General features: G+C 49.0%; 1 protein-coding gene across 1 annotated transcript in view; it reads right to left on the minus strand.

The window, feature by feature from the left end:
• Nucleotides 1-22,861, minus strand: part of LOC146805567 (cohesin subunit SA-2-like) — a 627,511-nt gene that overhangs the window by 564,989 nt on the left and 39,661 nt on the right. The gene's annotated exons all lie outside the window — the stretch shown is intronic.

Here is a 22,861-nt window from a genome sequence, read left to right on the forward strand (position 1 = left end):
CGCAAGTCGCGGTTGGATTTTTAAAGTTCTAGGGTACTTCGAGGAAGACTACAAGCAAGCCACTTACAAGGTAAGTACTTCGAGGGCCAACACACACTAGGGCACCGGAGTGCACGAGGTACCTCACCCAGGGAAGCCGGGTGAATAGGTGTCTTTTGGTGTCGGGTCGCGTCGCTGTTTTCTATGGAGACAAAAGAAGACTTGCTGCTTGCGTCGCCTGAAGAAGTGTCCAGTGGAATCCAAGCCTGGATTCAAGGTGGAGAAGACCTGAAAATTGAAGGGACAGTGTTCAAAGTCACTTGCCAGTGACCGGTGGCCAGGAAGATGGATGACCACGGATGTCAGGTGATTTCAGGTCGTCGATGGTGTTTTGACTCTTCGCTCACGAGGTCCAGGAGTGTTCGACGATGACCAGCAGCTGGATTCGGAGTGTCCCACAACATCTGCGGCTGATGGCGGTGTCGGCAACCGGATTGGAGCCAACAAGCCTTGGCAACTGCAAGTCTCGTGTAGACTGATGAAAGTCGATGGTGCAGACCAGCAAGGTCTGAGGGACTCACCCAGCAAGGGTAAGTGAGGGCAGGCCTGGAGCAACCAGGGGAGCCCTTTGAGTCGATAGAAAAGTCTTCAGGGGACCCACTAGCCAACGGGCAAGTGATCGCGAAGACGCCTCTGCTGGAAATTCTTCACAGGAGCCCACGGTCACTAGGGACGGGGTAGGCCGGTGATTTTTGGTGCAAGACCTGCTGGAGGCTTGGGCTACAAATGGTCCAATGCACACGTTCGTAGAACGTTGTTTAGGGTTTGCACTCGACAATAGTGCACGGTCCCTGGGTATTGCTGTTCCTCGTCACTCGTGGGGTCCACTCGCCACACCTTCGCTGGGGACTCATAATGGCCGTCGAGAAGTCAGGAAATCCACTTCCGGGGCAGCAGGGACTTCGAACTCCGGCAGGAGCAGGAAAGTTTGCAACCGTTGATTAAGGTTTTCGGTGCCTGCCAAGCAGGGGAGTCCCTCCTTGACTCCAAGGGAGATTCTTCCGTCTTCCAAAGGTAGTGGAACGTCGAAGGGCCAGGATTCTTCTTTGTAGAGCGTCGTCCAGGGTTATCTGAATTGCAATGGCAATGCTTGCTATCTTATAGTGAAGATAGGGGAGGGACTAGCTCTATGACCACTCCTCTAGGAGGGTCAGGGTAGGGGGTGGTTACACCCACTTCCCTTTGTCCAGTTTCGCGCCAGAGCAGGGGCAGGTAGCCCCTGAACCGGTTTGAGCTGGCATATGCACAGAGGAGCCTACTGCTCCCCCAGTGCAGGACTTCAAAGCACTCTACGAGTGCACCCACCCAGCCCCAATACACTAAATCCTGTCTGGAAGGTGGTGACACCTCCCTGTGACAGGATGCCTTTTGTTGGGCTTCCTCCACTGCGAGTTTCAGTCAGCAGCAGGAGGGCAGCCTAGTGTCTGTGCTGGTGGCATCCATTTTGTGATGCCAGGGCTCTATAGGATTTCTATCCTTTTACATGTCGTCCCCTCTAGAAGGGTGGGATCAAGCTCCCACATCATTGACTGATGTGGGGGTATGATTCCAAGTTGTTTGACACCTAACACGACATGTTTTGATGCAGTCATTCCAAAGTTAGCATTTTAATGCACTTAAGAGTATATGGTTTAACCGCATCCACAAACAGCCATAGAGAATAGACTCTGGTAGCTGCAGAGGGGCCCTGCTCAGGCAGAGGCACCCCCTCCCATTGTAAACCATGCACCCTGCCCTCAGGATTGATAGGGCCTGCCATAGGGGTGGCTGATAGGTTTATATGTGTGTGTATGGTGAGATATAGGAACCTGTATCTCTGTGAGGAGTGCTAACACTACCTCACACAGGCTGCAGTAGCAGGCCTGTGGTGTCAGATTGAGTCTGCTTCCCAGGGGTGGCAGAATACATGCTGCAGCCCCTGGTAGGCCTGTGAAGTACCTATGCCCTAGGTACCTAAGGTACCATATACTTGGGGCTCATAAGGTACCACAGTATCCAATCACTAGTGCATCTAATATGCACACTAAGTCGTTTAGAGAGAACAGAGAGACTGGGGCCCTGATTAGCAGGGACCCAGCCAGACTATAGCCAGAAACCAGTGTATACATCAGAAAAAAAGTGGGGGGCAACATAAGTGCAGATCCTACTCTCCTACACTCTTGTAGCTTGGTGTTTGCAATCTTGTTGAGAAGCGACTGAGGCCCAGGGTAACCACATTAGCCTGTGTACCTACGAAACATTTTGATTCTTGTGCAGCCTAAGTTAACGAATGTACGTTCTTATGACGCATTCTTTTCACCCGCAGGGAATCACAACGACCGCGTTGTGATTCCGCATACCATTACTCCGCAAGTCGGAACAAGGGGGGGGGGCGCTGGATGTTGGAATAGTATAATTTACTATTCCAACTCCACTCCCGTATATCGTTACGAGGCTTTGACGCCGGGCAAATGAGCCAAATAAAGGAACCTCGAAATCAAGCTGTGATCGAGATAGCAAGAGTGAGTGAGTGCACTAAATAAGGCCTCCCCAGAAGTTTGTCCTCTTTTTAAATAACAAACATTCAGTCTCCACGTATTAATTAAGGTGTGGTTGTGGCTTTTAAATATCTGAATCAGGTGACCACATGAGCAAAGGATGACAGACTGACACGTCAATATCCGTGCGACTTCATCTAGTATCGTTTGTGGTGCAAGACAAGGAGGCAAGGACCCCTAAGTAGTCACCACATCCTAGCGTATTATCCAATACTATAAGATTGCACGTATACTCCATGGGAGAATATTATATTTGTCCTGAAGAAGGTGGTCTTTTATGTTTTGAGTCCCACCGAAACGCGTCGACGCAAGTACAGAAGGAAGACTATAGATTTTATCGACATCTGCTTTCCGAACTATTAAGTGGCATTACTAACTAGGAAAGGAGTTGATCTTGATCATATGTCTTCCATCTTTGCTGATAAGAAAACATTGTTTCTTACTACTTCTCCCCATGTCTTTGTTTGTCGAGTATCAATAATTATGTACATTGAATTATGTTTTTAATTTTTTATCTCTGTGATATATGAATGTGTTACTGTATAAAGCTATATGATTAGTTTTTAATAAAATACATTGAATTTTAGCATATGAATATTGGATTAGGTTCTAAGTTGGGTGTCTTGTTCTGGTGACAGAATGTGCGTTATGAGTCTATAGAAATTTAGTGTGCCAAGAAGGGAAATTTTGCTTGTGATTAGTATATGGTGCACACTTATTTAAAGTGAAGCGCCTTGCTCTAATCCACACAACCCTTATGGTGATTTTATTGGTCTTTGATACCATTAGAAAGCTCTCTAAGTGGTAGCTGTGGAGAGCAGGCTTCAGGCTTAGTCCAGAAGGAGTCTTAAGCAGCTTGTTTCACCAGAACTAATCATGTAGTGTAGGTTAAATGAAAAAGAACACAGTGTAGTTCTAAAAATATGTCAATTTATTACACAACACTCACTAACACATTGGTACATCTACCAGCTAGAGATATCAACACAAATACACAATAATACTTCAATTGCAAAATTTAAGCCCAATACACAGTGGTCTCCAGGGGGAGACCAAACCATATACTGAGAAAATAAAATGCGAACTGCGACTCATGTCGGGACTTGGACCAGGAGACTCAAAAGAGCTGGAGACCCAAGGAACCACCCAAGGTAAGTACCCAGGAACCCTCCTGAGGCTGTGTGCAGAGTGGAAACACATTCAGGTACTCAATAGGAGTCAATGCGAAAATCACTGTTGCAGTTCTGAAGAAGTAGGACCTTTCCCAGTGGACCCTGAAGAAACCCAGTGGAAGACAGAAGGTTGTAGAGTCACTCCGCCCGTGGATACCCCAGGAACCAGGATACCTACACCAGGGAAGCCGGGTGCATAGGTGCAAAGTGACGTCCGCAACCGTCGTAGACCACAATGGAGGACTTCAGTAAAGATGCCGCTGGCGAAGAAGGTGCAAGAGTCTGGTGGAATCCAAGGGTGGATTCTTGAAGTGAAGAACCTGCAAGCAGAGGCGACAGAGTCTATGCCACTCGGAGGTGATCAGGAGGCATAGAAGAGCAATGCCCACCGATGTCGGAGGATGCAGGAGTGATGACGGTGACCTTGTCGTTGCAGCTGTGAGGACAAGGCAACGCAGAGAAAGACCAGGAGCCGAGCACGAGTTGTCCCACGTTAGAAGTCGAGAACCAGGGGGCTGGCGTCCGACGGGATCACCAACAAGCCTTGGCAGCAGCAAAAGAAAATGATGAAGGAAAAATGTTGGAACCAGCAAGGTCCAAGGGACTCACCAAGTGTAGGAGAGTCAGAGCTGGCCCGAGCAAGCAGGTGAGCCCACTGGAGCAGAAGAAGACCCTCAGGAGGACCCACAGGCCAATGGCACGGGAGTCACAAGAGGACCTTGAGCAGCTCACCAAAGATGAAGGCCCACGGTGCAGGTAAGGATGAAGATCTTGGCAGGAAGCGATTTTTTTTTTTTTTTTTTTTTAGTTTTATATAGTGCGAAATCGACCCGAAGATATCAGGTATCAGAGTGCTTTACATGAGCACCAGTTTCACTACAGATGGACACATTCATTTTTGTTAGGCGCGGGGAGATTAAGTGATTTACCCAGAATCACTGGATGTTGAGCGTCACAGCCAAGACTCGAACCCGGTTCCCCAGCTTCGAGGTCGACTGCTCTAGCGATAAGGATACATACTCTCCCAAAAAGAAGCTGGAGCTCCTTGTAGCCCGAAGATCTCTGGAGTGCAAAGCCAACAAGCCTTGGCAATGGCAAATCGACGCGGTGCACAGGGGTTCGGTCCCAGCTGTTCCAAAGAGGTATTTAATTTAATTTAATTTAATAGCGATTTCTAGAGCGCCTGGTGACCCAAGGGTATCCCCGCGCTGTGAATTTGCAATCCTGTTGAGAGGAAAGGGTGGGGGAGAGGTACTCGTAAGGGAACACTATTGAGGGAAAAGGTGTGTTTTAAGTTTCTTGCGGAAAGCCAGGTAATTAGGTTCTGAGGGTCCGTGGAAGGGCGTTCCATCCAGCAGCCGCCTGTACGGAGAATTGTCGTCCTCCTGTGCGAGTCTTTTTAAATCTAGGTATGCTGGCCAGGTTCTCATTCTGAGATCGTAGAGATCTGGTTGATGTGTAGGGGGTAATTATTTTTCCGAGAATCTCGGGGCCAGTGCCGTTGATCAGCTTATGTGTTGTGCACATCGCTTTGAATTGCACCCTTTGGCGTACAGGGAGCCAGTGCAGAGCTTTGAGGGCCGGCTTGGCGGACACTCTGGGGGGGAGGTTGGTGAGAAGGCGTGCCGCAGCGTTCTGTGTCCGCTGAAGTCTTGTTAGGGTGGCCTCAGGAGCTCCTAGGTAGACCATATTACTGTAGTCCAGGCGGGATAGTACCAGTCCCTGGATGAGTAGTTTCCTAGAGTTAGGTGGCAGTAGGGGGAGAATCTTGCGGGTTGTGCGTAGGAGCCCGAAGCAGGTGCCTGAAGTTTTAGCTGCTTGTGTCTTCATAGACAACTCGGGTTCGAGCCACACGCCGAGTGTTTTAATTTCACGCTTTGGGGATGGGATTTCCCCAAACACGTCAGGCCAGAGTGCTGGGGGGATAGTCGTCCATTGTTTCCCTAGGAGCATGACCTCCGTCTTTGACCCATTGAGTTTTAATGATGAATTATTCATCCAGTTATGAATCCCTATAAGACAATTGGTTAGGTTTTCTGGGTGGTCTATCAGTTGGGACAGGGAGACGACCAGCTGAGTGTCGTCAGCATAACTTACCATTTTTATATTAAATGGTTTCACCACGTCCTCAAGGGGGGCCATATACGCGTTGAAAAGCGTTGGACTCAGGGAGGAGCCCTGAGGGACACCGCTTATGAGAGGAAGGATGGATGAGTGGTGATTATTGTCCCATACTTGGAATGTGCGCCCTGTCAGGAATGACTCAATCCAACTGTGTGCCATCCCGGTTAACCCTGCATCCGCCAGTCTATGAAGAAGGACATGATGGTTGACTGTGTCGAAGGCTGCGCTTAGATCCAGGAGGATCACTGCCACTGATCCTCCTGAATCTAATATGCGCCTTGCTTCTTCAATGACGGCGAGGAGTGCGGTGTCTGTGCCATGGTTCGGGCGAAATCCAGTTTGAGATTGCCTGAGTATTTTGTTAGTCTCAAAGAACTGAGATAATTGTGCATTTACCAGTTTCTCAGCTACTTTGCTAATACCTGGGAGCAGTGATATTGGTCGATAGTTTGCCAAGTCTGCTGGATCTAGCTGGGGTTTTTTTTACAGTGCTTTTACAACAGCACTCTTCCAGCTATCGGGGACAGATCCGTGGGCGAGCGAACTGTTGATAAGTTCTGTGACGGTGGGCACGATGACCGAGGCTACGGTTTTAAGGAACCTGATCGGGGCTGGGTCCAGAGGTGAACCGCTTTTCATTTTCATCAGTGTTCTTTCCACCTCTAAGCAAGTTACTGGCCGAAATGTCGGCAGTGCGGGGCGCGGGTTGCTTTTGGCCTGGTCGAGAGATAATCGGCTTTCCATGTGACTGGTGGGGTCGGGGGGTGGGAGAGACGCCAGGATTTTTATGATTTTATCTTTAAAGTAGTTAGCTAGTTCATTGCTACGGTCAACTTTAGGGGTGGTGGCGGTGGAAGAAATGGGGACTTTGAGCAGTTCCTTTACAATTAAGAAGGATTCCCTGGCTGAGTTGGATGATTCTTGTATCCTTGTGTCATAGTGTGAGGCTTTGGCTTGTCTGATGGCCTCTTTATAGTATCTGACTGTGGTCTGGTATGCCTCTTTATTGGCGTGCTGCCAGTTTCTTCTCCAAAGCCGTTCGGCTTTTTTACAGTTTTTGCGGAGTGTTCGGAGATCCGTAGTATACCATGGGGCTGACCCAGGTTTCCCGTTTTTGTTTTCCCTAGTTCTGATTGGGAGTACTGAGTCCAGGGAGGAGGTAATCCATTCTCTGTATTGTTTGTCGGCAGTAACCGGGTCTTCCGCGTGTGCCGGGGTCGTCCTTTCTAGGGTTTTGGCCCATTCTTCCGTGGGGAGTCTAGACCAGGTCCTGTCTCTGCTATAGGTGGGCGGAGTTTGGGGTTTCCTGAAAATTCCAGGAAGTTGGCAGGAGACTAAAAAGTGGTCTGTCCAGGGCAGGGGTAGAGCCTCTTTTGGTAGTATTGATGGCGAACTAGTGAAAACAGGGTCCAGTAGATGACCCTGGATATGGGTGGCTCCGGAGTTGAGTAGGCGGATGTCAAGTGCCGCCAGATCTAAGATCAGATCGTTGGCTACAGGGTCTGCCGGGTCTTCGAGATGGATGTTCAGGTCACCTACTATCATAAAATTTGATAGGGAGTGAGCCTGAGTTGTGACTGAATCTAGAAGGGAACCAATGAAGGAGCCTGGGAGGCCAGGAGGGCGGTACACAAGTATTCCCGTAAGGGAGTTGGTTGGGTTTATTTTAATGGTAAAGTGGAGACTTTCTGAGTCCAAAATCTGCGCGTCACTGGTTTTACAGTGGAGATAGTCTCGGTGGATGATGGCGACACCACCGCCTCTTCCTAAAGGGCGGGGGAGGGACTGAATCAGGTATCCCGGTGGAGTTGCTAGTGCCATATCTGATTGTGAGTGTGGGGCAAGCCATGTTTCCGTGAGAAAAAGGATATCTATCTCCAGGTCTTCTATGAGGTGGTTCACCTGTGTTGCGTGTTTAGGGAGTGAGCGACAGTTTAGTGAGGCGAGGTTGAGGGCGGCGGGCTTGTGGGGTTTCGTAGGTAGTGTGAGCTGGGCAGGCTTACATCGTGGGCAGCCAGTGAAAGGTCCATTTAGATCATGCCAGTAATCGCAGGAAGTGGATAAGGGTCTGAGACTTAGTAGCTCTCTACGTGAGTAGCTTACTTTTGTGTCGGATGTTTTAGGCAGGGTTTCTGGCCCTAGGCCCGGTCGTGCGCGGACGGGCGCAGACGGGCTTGCCTTAGGCGCGCCTTCGGCGCGCAAACGGCGCTCCCGCTGCGCTGGTATGGCCGGCACATTTGTAGTCCTTGGGGGTGGACGTGGCCTCGCAGTGGGCGTGGCTTAGGCCTTGGGCGTTCCCTGTCTCAGCGCGAACCGCTGTCTCAGGGAAGAGGAAGGAGGGCTGTGTCAGCGCGTGGAGTGAGCGCTTAAACAGGTGAGCTCCTTGTTTTTAAAATACAATTACACAAAGTGACAAGTTTTTAAAATTCACTGTCGTGAGCACAGTCCTCCGGCTTCCGCCCCAGAGGATAACTACAAATGGTGAATGGCGCTTCGTAATCAAGCGTTTTTGTAGTCCTTGGGGGTGGGCGTGGCCCCGCAGCGGGCGTGGCCTAGGCCTTGGGCGCTCCCTGTCTCAGCGCGAACCGCTGTCTCAGGGAAGAGGAAGGAGGGCTGTGTCAGCGCGTGGAGTGAGCGCTTAAACAGGTGAGCTCCTTGTTTTTAAAATACAATTACACAAAGTGACAAGTTTTTAAAATTCACTGTCGTGAGCACAGTCCTCCGGCTTCCGCCTCAGAGGATAATTACAAATGGTGAATGGCGCTTCGTAATCAAGCGTTTTTGTAGTCCTTGGGGGTGGGCGTGGCCTCGCAGTGGGCGTGGCTTAGGCCTTGGGCGTTCCCTGTCTCAGCGCGAACCGCTGTCTCAGGGAAGAGGAAGGAGGGCTGTGTCAGCGCGTGGAGTGAGCGCTTAAACAGGTGAGCTCCTTGTTTTTAAAATACAATTACACAAGTGACAAGTTTTTAAAATTCACTGTCGTGAGCACAGTCCTCCGGCTTCCGCCTCAGAGGATAATTACAAATGGTGGCTTCAAAATTGCAGAGAGGACAGGTGAGGTCTCGAGGGAGTTGCAGAACCACCACCTGTGTTGCTGAGCCTTTTGAAGTCCGTTGGTCGTCAGAAGCAGCAGACCGGTCAGTTTCAATGAGGTGCCTGCAGATGCAGGGAGTGATTCCTTCACTCCAAAGGAGATTACGTCGGGTGTCCTTGATGCCCACAGGTCTGTTGAAGATCCTGGAAGAAGCACAGACACAGATGACGAATAAGTCTTGCAGAACAGCAAGACCAGGAGCAGCAGGAGTCTTCCATGATGAAGTCTCGGTTCCAGGCAAAGTCCAGCGAAGTCCGAGTGTCCAGACTGTCAAAGAGTGACATGGTTTCAGGCTTGAGTCTTGTCCCACAAAGAATCTGAGGACCCACCCACAGATAAACCCTTTTATACCCAAGAAAGGGTTTAGGATGTATTAAAATGGCTGACCGCACTTACAGAGCCTGGAGAATCGACTCCGGGGTTTGTAGGGGTATCCTGCTCATGCAGGGGCACCCTCACACTTATAACCAAGCACCTTTCTTCAGGACTGAAAGTCCTGCCTTAGGAGTGACTTATAGGTTTTAAGTGTAGTGACCTCATATATAAGGAAACTTATATCTGTTGTTAGTGGTGCCAGGACCAGCTTACACAGGCTGCAATGACAGGCCTGTAATCACAGTCTGAGTGGTATCTCAGGGGTGGCAAAATACATGGTGCAGCCCCTGGGAGACCCCTGGCGTACCTATGCCCTGGGTACTTCAGTACCATATACTAGGGACTTACAAGGGTACACAGTAGCCAATTGTGGAGGTACCAAAGTGCTTACCATAGCAAATTGGGGGAGGAAGCACAGTGGCTGGGGTCCTGGTTAGCAGGATCCCAGTCCGACTAGTCGAAAAAAACATACTGCAAAAAGTGGGGGTAACCATACTAGAAGGATCCTACCTTCCTACAGTGTGTATCTGGAGACAAAGCACAACGTGAGGCTTCCTATTGGCTATGTGATGCAATCAATTGCCTCTTCGGCTGTGGGAAACCTTGAATGGCAAAGAAGTCCCAGTGTCTTCACGGTATCTTCAATTGTATAACTGGTGTGAGTGTATCGGTCTTTCAGTATTGCATTGGCGATGGATGGTTGGAATACGTTGATTTGCTCTCCGGTGACTTTCTGGAGGGAACCAGGAACTTTGCATCACAGTGTACATAGTAGCTTGGTTTCTGTTGTTATGATCATTTATCTTATCCTTGCTGACTCTGGATTATAGTATGAATTGGCACTTGGTGTGGTCCAGGATTGTTGTCCTTTGGGAGCTTCCCTTACCCTGAGAAGTGCAAAAAACTACAATGTGACATAGAAGCTGCATGTCTACGATACTGAGATCTTGTATCAGTATGTCTGCATCGGCATAGCCCCTGATTTGCAACTGTTCCCATTTGTTGAAAAAAGGCTTGGGAGGCGTTGATGCTGCGTATCGTGCTTGTAGAGGTGGACCATCAGATACCACCTACTGTGTAATAACAGTAACTCAAAACAAAAAAAAAAAAATGAGCAAGATGGTGTCAGCGTGAACCTGCGCCGCTCAGCCGCGCACATCGTCCATCGGCTATGCGGACTGACCGGCGATGTTGAACCTGGGAGGGAGCAGGAATGCAAGTGATTCGGCTCCACTTTCGTGCTAGGGGAAACGCTTTGGATACTGACAACAGCCGCGGGTTTGCCGCTCTAGGACGAGCGTTATACTTCTTTTTATGAGGCTGGCTGCTGCTGTGCTACATTGTTGCCTTTGTGTTTCCCCTGATATCCTGCACACTTGAGCTACCGGCAAGAAGACGACAGCGGAGCCCAAGTATGTCTTCAAAAGGAGCCAAAACTGTGAAAGACACCAAGATGAAGGCAGTTCAACACGCACAAGCCAACACTGCTCTTGGGGAGGCAACTGCATCGCATAACCCGCCTAAAGGTAAACGGGAGGCTAACAGCCTTAAAAGAGCCACGGGGATACTCAGGGGTGGTGGGGGTGCAAAAGAGGGCTTTCAGTCAACCATTGCTAAAATGCTCTCTGGTCCCAAGATGCCATTACTAGCTGTGAGAAAGTGCCATCTTTTTGCATGGTATGCCCCCACTTTTTGCTGAATTGCTGAATATACTTTGACTGATTGTGCCCTGGACTCCTGCCAATCAGGTGCCCAGGGCCTATGTTCCTTCCCTAAAACACACAAAACCCAAATTGGCAAACCCTGGCCACATGTCAGCCCCTGGTAAATGGTACCCTAGGTACCCAGGGCCTTGTGACCAGGGAAGGCCCCTAAGGGCTGCAGCACTCATTGTGCCACCCTTAGGGGCCCTGTACCCTTACACAAACACACTGCCTTTGCAGGCTGGGTGTCTGGGTGCAAGAAAAAACAAAGTCGACATGGCACACATCCCTATGTGCCATGCCCATCACCTACACTGCCATGGCATACATCAGCCACCCCTCTAGATGGGTGCCTTATGCCAATGGTGTGGGCACAGGAGCAGGAGCCCTGTGCCCCTACAGTACCCAGGTCCATTCCTGAGCACTGTAAGTGCAGTGCTGCCATTTAAGAGTACATGGTGCTGAGAGCTCGTCAAACACGAACTCCACAGCACCATAATGGCAACACTGAAGACTGAGAAGTTTGGTATCAAACTTCTCAGCACATTAAACCCACACTGATGCCAGTGTGGGATGTAATGTACCAAGCACCCCAGAGGGCATCTTAGAGATGCCCCCCTTAAACCTAACCTACAATCCACGTCTGCTCTGAGGCTGCCTTGGCTGCCACACAGCAGACTTGTTGCTGGACCCCTGGGTGGGAGAGCCCCTGCTCTCCTGGGCCTGCAACAATGCACATCCTGGCCGAGGTGCTAAATCTCCTCCCCCAGGATGGGCATGCCGCCTCTGTGAGCTTCCCCAGGCCACTGCAACCCCCCACTCTGGCGGGAAGCTTGGCCAGAAACCCCAAATAAGCGACAGGGGTTGTGCCAGCCTGCCAACCCCACCCCTCAGGTGGGGGAGGCGAGGTGAAGCACATCTCCGGGCTCTCGCCATCTTGAAGATGGGAAGCCCTACCCTATCAGGACTAGGCTACTGCCCCCCTCCCACAGGAGAGAGGCAGGATAGGGGGTATACCCACCCCAGGACAGAGACCCATTGGTCCCTGCCCTTCACCTACCTGTAACGCCCCTAAATCTAGTATTTAGGGGCACCCTGAACCTTCCTTCCCCAGATTCCAGAATACAAAGAAGAGCAAGAAGAAAGAAGACCTGCCCTGCAGCTGCTGAGAAGAGGAAGACACCAACTGCTTTGGCCCCAGCCCTACCGGCCTGTCGACCCTCGAACCTGCTCCTGCTCCAACCCGGCATCTCTTGTGGCCAGCAACCTCACAAACCCCGGAGGACCTGGCTACCTTTTGGCTCTAAGCCCCTGGGACTCCCATGAGTAGATGCTCTACTCAAAACCTACCTCTAATCCCTGGCAGCAGCCCGGAACCGCGAACCCAGCACCCTCTGCACCAGCCAAGCCTGGCCAGTGCCGGAGTGAACAAAGACCACGAGGACGACTCCACGGCGACTGTGACCTCGAGTCCGGCACCCAAGGACCTCCCTCGACACTCCTGAAGAAGCCTGCAGCCTCAGAACAAGGTGCACCCCTACCGCGATCAACAGAGGGTAAGATTTCCCGACACCAAAAGGCACCCCTGCACGCGGCGACCCGCGGCCCCCTGTGCCCAATCCCAGGGTACCTACCTATTCTCCAACTACCCAACTTACCTCTCGAAGTGGTGGTGGCATCTGAAGAATCCTCGTCCCCGAGCTTGCAGTCTTTTTCTAACCGGAGATTTCCCATTGAAATCAATTGAGCGCCCGAAGGCTCAAAAGCACCCTGCACCCAGCCGCCTGAGTGTCCCTGGCAATGCAACCTCTACACCTACCTACTTCCCCACTTGCCCTGAGTAAGTGACCAGGAGCCCAGCTCCCACAGCCGCGTGGCTTGCTAGTCAGCAGCCACCAACCAAGGCCCCCCTATCCCTCATAGGATAACATTGGGCCTAACTCTCTCTGCACCCGGCTGCCCTAGAGTCGCTGAGGGTGAACCAACTGTACCTACCCGACCCCGGGGGACCCCTGAGTCTATGCCCAGAACCTCAACTCTGCCAGTCGAGTACTTACCTTTAAACCGATAACTCTATTTGGACTTGTGGACTTTTCAAATCTTAAAATATTCACCAAAAATCAGCCGAGTAACGAAAACAAAAATACTCACCTGCTCTTAGGTGAGCTCCCAGTGCTGGATCTTGATGCCCAGCACTGACTCTGAAAAATACTTACAACTGTACTTACCAGTAACCCAATTTTCTCCCATAGGAAATCATTGACTGTTTTTCTGTGAAATTTCTTCTGTCAATTTCTGCAATCTTTAAATATTCTTTAAAAATCGTATAATATCTGAAAACGTAATTACTTACCTGTTTTGGATAAAGGTACCAGTACTGAGTCTAGGCACCCAGTACTGGATTACAAAAGGAACGAGAACATACTGTACCTGCAACTTGAATGTTCTTCCATAGGGAATCGTTGACTGTTTTCTTTGAAATATTTTCTAAGTGTCAACTTTTAAAATAGCTTAATATTGTTTAAAAATCATCACAGTAATTAAGTCGACTTTCATCACTTGATTCTGAGTACTGACCCAGGACTGAATCTAGGATCCAGTCCTGGAATTCCAAAAGTAATCCTAAAAGTAATCTGTTGCAAATAACTTGAAATTTCCATTGAGCTCAATGCATTGTTGTGTTTAAAATAGAGTTGCCTATTGCAACCACTTGTAACTGTTTACAAAAGTCAATTGCATATTGCAAAAGTATTTAAATAAAGCATCTCATTCTGAGAAAGTATATTTTAAATCCAATTGTTGGTTCTAAAATAAAACAAGCATATTTTTTTATATATAAACCATTGGCCTAGAGTTCAGTTATTGAGTGTGTGAGACCATTAGCTGACTGAGTGTGTACAACAAATGCTTTACACTGTCCTCTGATACTGCCTTACTGCTCGACCAAGCTACCACTTTAGAGAGTAAGGTTATATCTAACTTTAACCTCTGTCAACCCTGGGGGACTGTGGACTCTGTACACCCTGTACCTATTAAGGAACAGTATATACAGAGCCACTTTCTCACACTAGCACAGACATCTTGCTGGTTTTGCACAAGGGATCTAAACGGAGGAGCTTACCTGTCTCCTACTTGGCGCCCAACCACCACTCGGCGCACCCGCTTCGCGGGTGCCCCTTCGCCCGTCTTGAGGAGCGGACCACAATCCACGCTTGGGAGGAGTCCGGAGGAGGGAAACCGGCATCTGGCGTGTGGCTGCAGTGGGGCTGCGAGCGTGCGGGGACTCCATTTCCCAGAAGTCCCTGCTAGACCGTCGACGAGCTTCCGGTCCGCTCTCCCTGCTGCCCCGCCCCCCGCCCTCCTGAGGCATAAAAACACCTCTTTGCCGTGAATTAAGCGGGACATCTTGCTGGTTTTGCACAAGGGATCTAAACGGAGGAGCTTACCTGTCTCCTACTTGGCGCCCAACCACCACTCGGCGCACCCGCTTCGCGGGTGCCCCTTCGCCCGTCTTGAGGAGCGGACCACAATCCACGCTTGGGAGGAGTCCGGAGGAGGGAAACCGGCATCTGGCGTGTGGCTGCAGTGGGGCTGCGAGCGTGCGGGGACTCCATTTCCCAGAAGTCCCTGCTAGACCGTCGACGAGCTTCCGGTCCGCTCTCCCTGCTGCCCCGCCCCCCGCCCTCCTGAGGCATAAAAACACCTCTTTGCCGTGAATTAAGCGGGACATCTTGCTGGTTTTGCACAAGGGATCTAAACGGAGGAGCTTACCTGTCTCCTACTTGGCGCCCAACCACCACTCGGCGCACCCGCTTCGCGGGTGCCCCTTCGCCCGTCTTGAGGAGCGGACCACAATCCACGCTTGGGAGGAGTCCGGAGGAGGGAAACCGGCATCTGGCGTGTGGCTGCAGTGGGGCTGCGAGCGTGCGGGGACTCCATTTCCCAGAAGTCCCTGCTAGACCGTCGACGAGCTTCCGGTCCGCTCTCCCTGCTGCCCCGCCCTCCTGAGGCTTAATAACAACATCCCACTCCCGCAGCGCGGGACGCAGCCCGGGCTAAGACTGGGCAAAGACAGGGCCGTTTGAGGCCGTTCGAGACTGGAGACACTGGGCTGGGCCACCCCCCTTATATCATAGTAAGTGTACGAGACTGAGTCCTCCTCATCCTCTTAGGCGGGAACAATGTCTAAAAATAAAAATGCCGCCGCTAGTACATCCATGGCAGGGACCCTGGACAACTTTATTGTTAGAGCTGCAAACATCCTAGAGCGAGAGATAGACCTTACTGAGCGTCGTTTATCGCTTGACCCCTTTACAACCAAACGTTCTTCTCTAGGGAAAATCGACTCATCTGTTACACCAGGGGTAACCACTACTAACCCCATACCAACTGAATGTCTGTCTAGTGATAATGATAGTGCAGACCTCAGTATGGAATTAACTATTGGCAGCAACAGTAATAGGCGCAGAGATTCTATTAGGACAACTACACCTATGAATACTACGGCTGTCGCTAAAAATCTAACTGAAGGTGTTTCTACTCGCGCACAACTGCATGCAATAACCGAGGCTACCTCACTTTCCTCCTCCTCTCCCTTAAATTTAGGAGCAAAACCGAAAACCAAGGCTGCTCCGCAAATAAAAGGGGGGAGACAAACAAGAGGGTCAAAAAATAAAAACAAAACATCTGTCTCTAAATTTACCCTGGGCGCTGCTGAACACCCTCTGAATGAAGTTACCTCAGATCCGGCCAGGCAATTAGATGTCGGGTTTCAGGCTAAAATAATAGAGGTGTTTGAAAATTCTACCCGTTTAATCCTGGATAGACTTTCCAAGATTGAGGAGCGTCTTCAGAAATTAGAAAAGACTGCCTCTGCTAGTTTAGAAATTAATAAATTTTTGAGGACAGACCTACTTAGAGAGCCCCATGAACACCCACTTTCTGCCAAATCTGCCAGTAACCCAAAAGAGAAAACCCCTCCCCCTATGGCCTTGCCGTTAATCGACAAGCATCCGGATCTTACAGGGGTCAATCGTGCAAACACAGCCTGCACTGAAAAAACCACGCCTAGAAGTGGCCTCCAAAATTCTCATGCAGGAGTAAAGTCCCAGCAGAACCCATTGGAAGTCAATAATAAAACCAATAATCTTACTCCACAAGATAGTCATGAGGTAGCAAATAGACCTGCTCCCGTCCAAGATGCTGTTCCTAAATTACCCACCTTAGACCTTCCCCCAGAATCATCACCTTACGTCATTATACTGGCGGGAGTACCTGCCCTGCAGGGAAAAACCAACGAGTCTTATCTGGAACTCAGGAACAAAACTATCTATTGGCTTAATTTCAACCGACCCCTCCCGCCCAACATTCACACCAAAATCTTATTTGTACGGAGAGTTAGTTGGGTGGGTAGAAGGAGTAAAGACATACTGGGAGACTGCATAATTGTTAATTTTGGGGACACTCAGGCTGTAAAATATATCCAGCACGCACAATCTTTTGACCCTAATACAAATATCATCCCACTATCTCTCGATTATTTTTATCCTCATCATCTAGTAACTAACCAGTGGGAATTAGTAGGGAGATCAAATATACATACAAACAAGGCAAGAGGTATGCTGCCTATACCCAGACAAGGCTGGTTGGAGACCTTCCCTCTGTCAAACAAGTATAGCTGTTTGGACATGGTCGATTGACTACCCCTAAATTTTAATGCTGTTGTTCCTGTGGGGGAAGCCACAGTGGGTGATAAATCAACCTCAGCGACTAACCGATGGCCTGTAAAACCGCCAACCTCCTTAAAGAACAACGTAGGATCTATCCCTATTAACATTGAGGACAATGAGAAAACTGACCATTCTTCACTGTCGAGCAGCGAATCCACCAAATCTGGCGCTCCTGGCGCAACTCCCATAGTGATCTCATCTCCAGAGGGCGATACATGCCATTCAGTCAGATTTCTATCCTGGAATGTTGCAGGGCTGTCCACCAGGTTAGCCGACATAAACTGTGCTTCCTTTATTAAACAGTTTTCGATTGTCTGCCTCCAGGAATGCTGGACGGTTGAGCCTATTCATATGAATGGCTACCGCACTTACCATACACCAGCGGTACACACTCTGAGAGGGAGAAACAAAGGAGGCCTTTGTATTTATGTCTCAAACTGCTTAAAGGAAACTAAGATTTCTTTTTTCTCCAATTCTACCTTTTACCAGATTTTGCATATTACACTGGGAGGCAATGAACATATTAACCTGATCAATCTCTATAATAACATTCCGAAAGATGCTTGGGCCTCGACCTACAAAGAACTACTTGAGAGCCTTAAAAATATAGATGAAAAAGAACGCATTGATAGCTGTGTGATCTGGATGGGCGACTTTAATTGTTTCCTATGCCCATTGAGCGATCACAACCTATGTGGACTGGGAGAGATGGATGATGTCACTGTGACACATTTCTCACACACATCCCTGGGAAAACACCTTAATGAGATTCTTTTCTCCCTGGACCTGGGTTTTGTGAACGAACTATGCTCCCCACCAGTCTCTTTTAACCCCACATTCATTGGACGGGGTTGCAAATCAATAATTGACTTTATGTTAATATCCAAACGCTATTCTCACTATATTCTTGCGTTTGAAACATGTGAGATAGCAATGAGCGACCACTTACCGCTTAGAATGTCCCTTGATTTAATGTTGGGTAAACAGAACATGGCTACTAAGACCCAGACCCTGTACGACTTCAATCTTGAACTTGTGAAGAAGAACGGCTATACCCTTAAATGGGACAAAGTGGAACCAGTGGCCTTCCTAGGCAAATTAATTGGCTCAAAGGAAGAGGAATTTAATATCTGTCTTGCAGAGCTCATTGAGCCTCTCAAAGTCAATGATGCCTTCCTTAGCATCTCGGAGGAAATTAAAAAGCTACTCACGAGATCACTGCACTCTGGGGCAAACAAAACCAAGAGATGGTTTGATAGAGAGTGTAGCAAGACTCACGCTCATTTAATGGAACAATTAAAAAGGGAGCCTAGGGTAATGGCTGAAGTTAGATCAGCCAGATCTGCGTACCAACAGGCTGTTAAAAAAAGGAAAAAGCAAATTAAACAGGAAGCCTGGAGCACTCTACGGGAAACCTGTATCTCCAAAAATAATATTGCATTTTGGAAAGCGGTGAATGCTCCGTTTTTTTCCAAAGATTCCACAGACTCTATTGTAATAGCAATCTCGGAAGAAGGCTGGTTGTCCTTCTTCCGTGAACTTTACACTAAGGACCCTCAGGTCGAGATAGAAGGGGATTTTAATCCAGGTAGCAAGGACATAGTATCCCATCCAATAAACATCGATTTTACTATGGAGGAAGTTATGACAGCCATCAATAAGAGCCCAGCAGGTAAGGCCCCGGGGCCGGACGGTGTTCCCGTAGACGTCTTCAAGGCTAACAGTAAGCTATGGGCCCCCCTGCTAACCAACGTTCTTAACAGTTTTACCAAAACGGGGTTCCCAAAGACCTGGCAGGAAGCCATTGTAGTACCTATTTTCAAGAAAGGAGATCGTAGCTCACCTAAATGCTACAGACCGATCTCTTTACTTGATTCACTTATGAAGATAGCGGGGAGAGTCATACTCGACAAACTACAAGTATGGGTGAATGACACAGCTACTCTCTCCCAATTTCAATACGGCTTTAGGGAAGGTCTAGGCACAATTGAGCAAGGTCTGAATTTAGCACTCCTTGTAGCCAAGTACGTCGAAGCAAAACAAGAGAACTTATTTCTTACATTTGTGGATTTAAGTTCGGCCTTTGACTGTATTAATCATAATAAACTTTGGCTAACTATGCAGGAAATGGGAGTGGACCCAAACCTCCTCATATTCATCAGAGAACTATATCGGGAGGCGGGCGCAAGGGTACGTTATGGGGAAAAGGGGGATTGTACATCCAAATTTTCTATAGAAAAGGGCGTGAGACAAGGCTGTATTTTAGCACCTTTTTTATTTAACTTATATATTAACTCGGTCGCGTCTCACCTCCTGGCAGATAAACAGGATTACCCTAAAATTGGCAACTCCTTTATCCCCATTCTCCTATACGCAGACGATGCCGTAATCATGGCCCGGACCCAAATCGGTCTCCAGAGATCGATCACTAGTTTCTCCGAATATATGGGCAGTAGAGGCCTAAAGATCAACATAAGCAAAACTTTTAATATGTGTTGTACAAAAAAGAATAGTCTTAGTTGTAATTCATTTTTATCTAACATGAAAATCATGACTGTTAATACTTTTTCGTACTTAGGTATCACTTTTGACAGTAAGGGAACTTGGATCGCGGCAGGTGATTCCCGAAAGCTAGCTTTCTCACGAACAATTGGGGCTGTCAAACATTTCTCAAATAAGGTCGGAGGCCGCCCGGTACCAGTCTTGCTCGATATCTATAGAGCTAAGTGTGTATCAACTGCAATATATGGTGCAGGAATTTGGGGGATTGTGAATACCTCAAGCACACAAATTCAGATCTGTCAGAATACTTTCCTGCGGTATTTATTGGCTGTGCCGGGGTCAACTTCTTCCTATGCCTGTCATCAAGAGTTGGGTGTGCCCTACATTGCTGACCTTATTAAACTGGAGCCCATTTTGCTGTGGCATAAAGTCTGGTCTGGAACTGAGACAGCCCTAAATAGGGAAATAATAAAGGATTGCCTAGGCTTACATGGAGCATTGAAAATTCCCTGGCTTAATTATGTAAGGAAATTTTTTACCGAGCTAGGCCATCCGGAGTTCTTTAACTCTCCAGCAAGCATGACGAATTTCTCTAGAAGGAAATTCAAGCAAATTTGCCTGCATTTCCTTTCAGAGGCACGCTGGATGTTAGAGAAACGCAAGAGTTCTGTTATGGCCAATCAGCTACTTATCACTAACCAGGGTATACAACCATATTTGAAAGTAGTCCCCAGCTGCTATACCCGTATGCTGCTATCTCGTTTTAGGGCTGACATCTTTCATAGAATGGTTACATTCCCTGAGAAGAATTGCTGGCTCAAGGAACTTACTCCATGTCCCTGCGACCATATTTCTGTCCAATCTTCCCTTCATTGTATTCTTTTTTGTAAGTTTTACTCGGAACCTAGAAAAAGTATTTTACGACCAGTTTTAAAAAAGCTAGGGCTGAGACAATGTAGAGCGGCTCTGGTCAGATTACAAATGTTAGATGATGAATTTCTTATCTTTTCGGTTTCTACGTTCCTAAAAACTGTTATTAGATTCAGGATCTCTATGAATTAGCTCATTTTTACTATGCTGTTATTTTTAACTTTGAAAGTCTGTTTTTAATGTATGAAATCTGATGTATATCTGCTTTTATGGTTTTGAATCTTAAAAATCGAATAAAGCTGTTTCTGATTCTGATTCTGATTCTGATTCACACTAGCACCATACGCTGTTCTTGATCTCGCACCCCCCCCGGAGCTCGAACTAGACAACACACTTGCCGAAATACAAAGGAGCCTGAATCTTGATTCAAAGCCTACAGTACTAAAAGAAAGCTAGAGCAAATGGAGTTAACTTATCCCCCCAGTGAGCAGCCAGAAGCTCAAAGTGGTACAGAAGGACTGGTGGCCTCAGTGAATCTATCTGCCAATTTACTCTCTACTACTGCTCCCTCTGAAGCTGCTGTTCGAGCCATATCAGACTCAGGCTCAATGCTACTCCCAGACTCCGCTTCCTTAGCCTCCTTAACCTCGGGCTCCACCATTCAGTTACTAGAAACCGAGACCGGGACAAAACGCCTAGCAACAGGCATCGCGGATTATATTCTTGGTGTAGAACCTAATCCCTGCCTGCGAGCCCCTTGGACCCCAGGGATCAGCGGCAAAAACTTCTATTCTGTCTCGGATGGCTCTCTGATGACCTCTGATGGAGAGCTAACTAGCTCAAGCGAAGACATCAGTATGGATCCCTCTAAAGGTACCGGAACGGTGCAGCGCCAGAAGAAAGTCAGAAACCAATCTAAAAGGCGCAGTCAACTCTAATGGGACTATTCAGACTCACAAATGTCCTACCCCCCTTGCGAAGAGGCAGGTTCAGACCTCGGTCTGGGAAAATATTAAACCAGCAACAGAAAACTTGGTGCAGGAAGGTGGAATCTGACTATACGGTTGCTCCCAACTTTTTTGCTGGTATTTGAATGGGTTTTGACTAGTCTGGCTGGGATCCTGCTATCCAGGACCCCAGCCTATCTGCTTCTTCTCTAAACTGATGTGAGTACCTTAGGTACCTACCAATTGGATACTGAGGACACCCTGTCAGCCCCTTGTAGATGGTACCCTAGGTACCCAGGGCATGGGTCCCTCAGAGGCCTACCAGGGGCTGCAGCACTTATTGTGCCACGCCTGGGACAGCCATACAAACAACTGACACCACCAGACCACTACTGTAGTCTGGGTAAGGTGGTGCTTGCACCTCTTACAGGGATATAGGTATCCTGTATCCCACTTAATACAACACATATATCCTCATAGGTCACCCCTAAGGCAGGCCTTGCTAATCCTACAAGGCAGGGTGCTGAGATGTGTGTGAGGGGGAACCCCTAACTGAGTAGGGCCCCTCTGCAACCTTCGTAAAACTATTGCTGGGTTGTTTGTAGTGCAGCCATACCATATACTCTTAACCGCATTATAAGTAATCGCGATAGCGTGATAACTTGAGAATGGCTACACAGAACCATATCGTGTTTGATGTCAAACATGTAGGAATCATACCCCCAATCCAGCCATTGGACTGAGGGCATGATTCCCCCCTGCTAGAGGGGCGATATGGGAAAAGCGGCAGAATTTAGACACCAATTTAAAAGTGCACACGTAGTACAAAATAGATGCTACCCGCCACCCACACGACTCTGGCTGCCTGTTGCTGGGCAGAACTCCAGCCACGGCAGCTGGACAATAGGGATCTTGTTGCAGGGAGGTGCTCCCACCTCCCCAGACAGACTACGTGGATTGGAACTGGGTGGGTGCACCATAGGATGTCTTTCAGACTTGCACGTAGGCTTCTCCAGTGCCTACTTCTGCATACACCACCTCAAACCGGTTCAGGGGCATCCTGTCCCCTGCCCAGGCGGGAAACCACACAAAGGGGAGAGGGTGTAGCCACCCTTTCCCGCCTGAAATCTCATTGGTGGGCTCTGATCTGGACACTCCCCTAAACTTTGGATAAAGGTGAATACAGGGCCCCCAGAGCCTCAGATTATTCTTGAACTTCACAGACTTGAACTTCGACTTGCTGCCGCACAGCTAAAGGAAGAAATCTCCCTTGGGGTAAAGGAGTTACCCCCCTGCTTGGCAGGCACCTGAAACACTGCAAGTGACCGGGTTGGAACCTCGCTGCTCCTACGGACATCGACGACTCTTTCCTACCTTGAGGTGGGTTTCCAAGCATCCCAGAGGCCAGTGAGTGTGCACAGCAAAGCTCAGCACCGTGGACCCCGTTGGTGCCGAGATCCCCAATACCCCAGGACACCGGCCACCTCTTGCACAGCACCCGACCCCGACGAGTGGGGAAGTTGTGCTTTGGCCCATTATTGAGCCAACCTCTCAGCATCATCTGTGCCAAAGATCGACGCCCTAGCCCGCTCCGGCGACCCGTGGCCGCATCTTTACGCACGCCAAATTGCTGCCTCCCGCGGTCCCTTTTCTCGACTGGTGGGCCCTAGCGGAGGTCAATCTTCACTTCCAAGAGTTCCCCTGGTTGCTCCAGGCCTGCTCTTCAGTCTCCTCGCTGGAGACCTCGCTCAGACCTCGTGGGTCTGCACCAG

This window comes from Triturus cristatus, chromosome 8, assembly GCF_964204655.1.
Source record: "Triturus cristatus chromosome 8, aTriCri1.1, whole genome shotgun sequence".
NCBI classification, from domain to species: domain Eukaryota; kingdom Metazoa; phylum Chordata; class Amphibia; order Caudata; family Salamandridae; genus Triturus; species Triturus cristatus.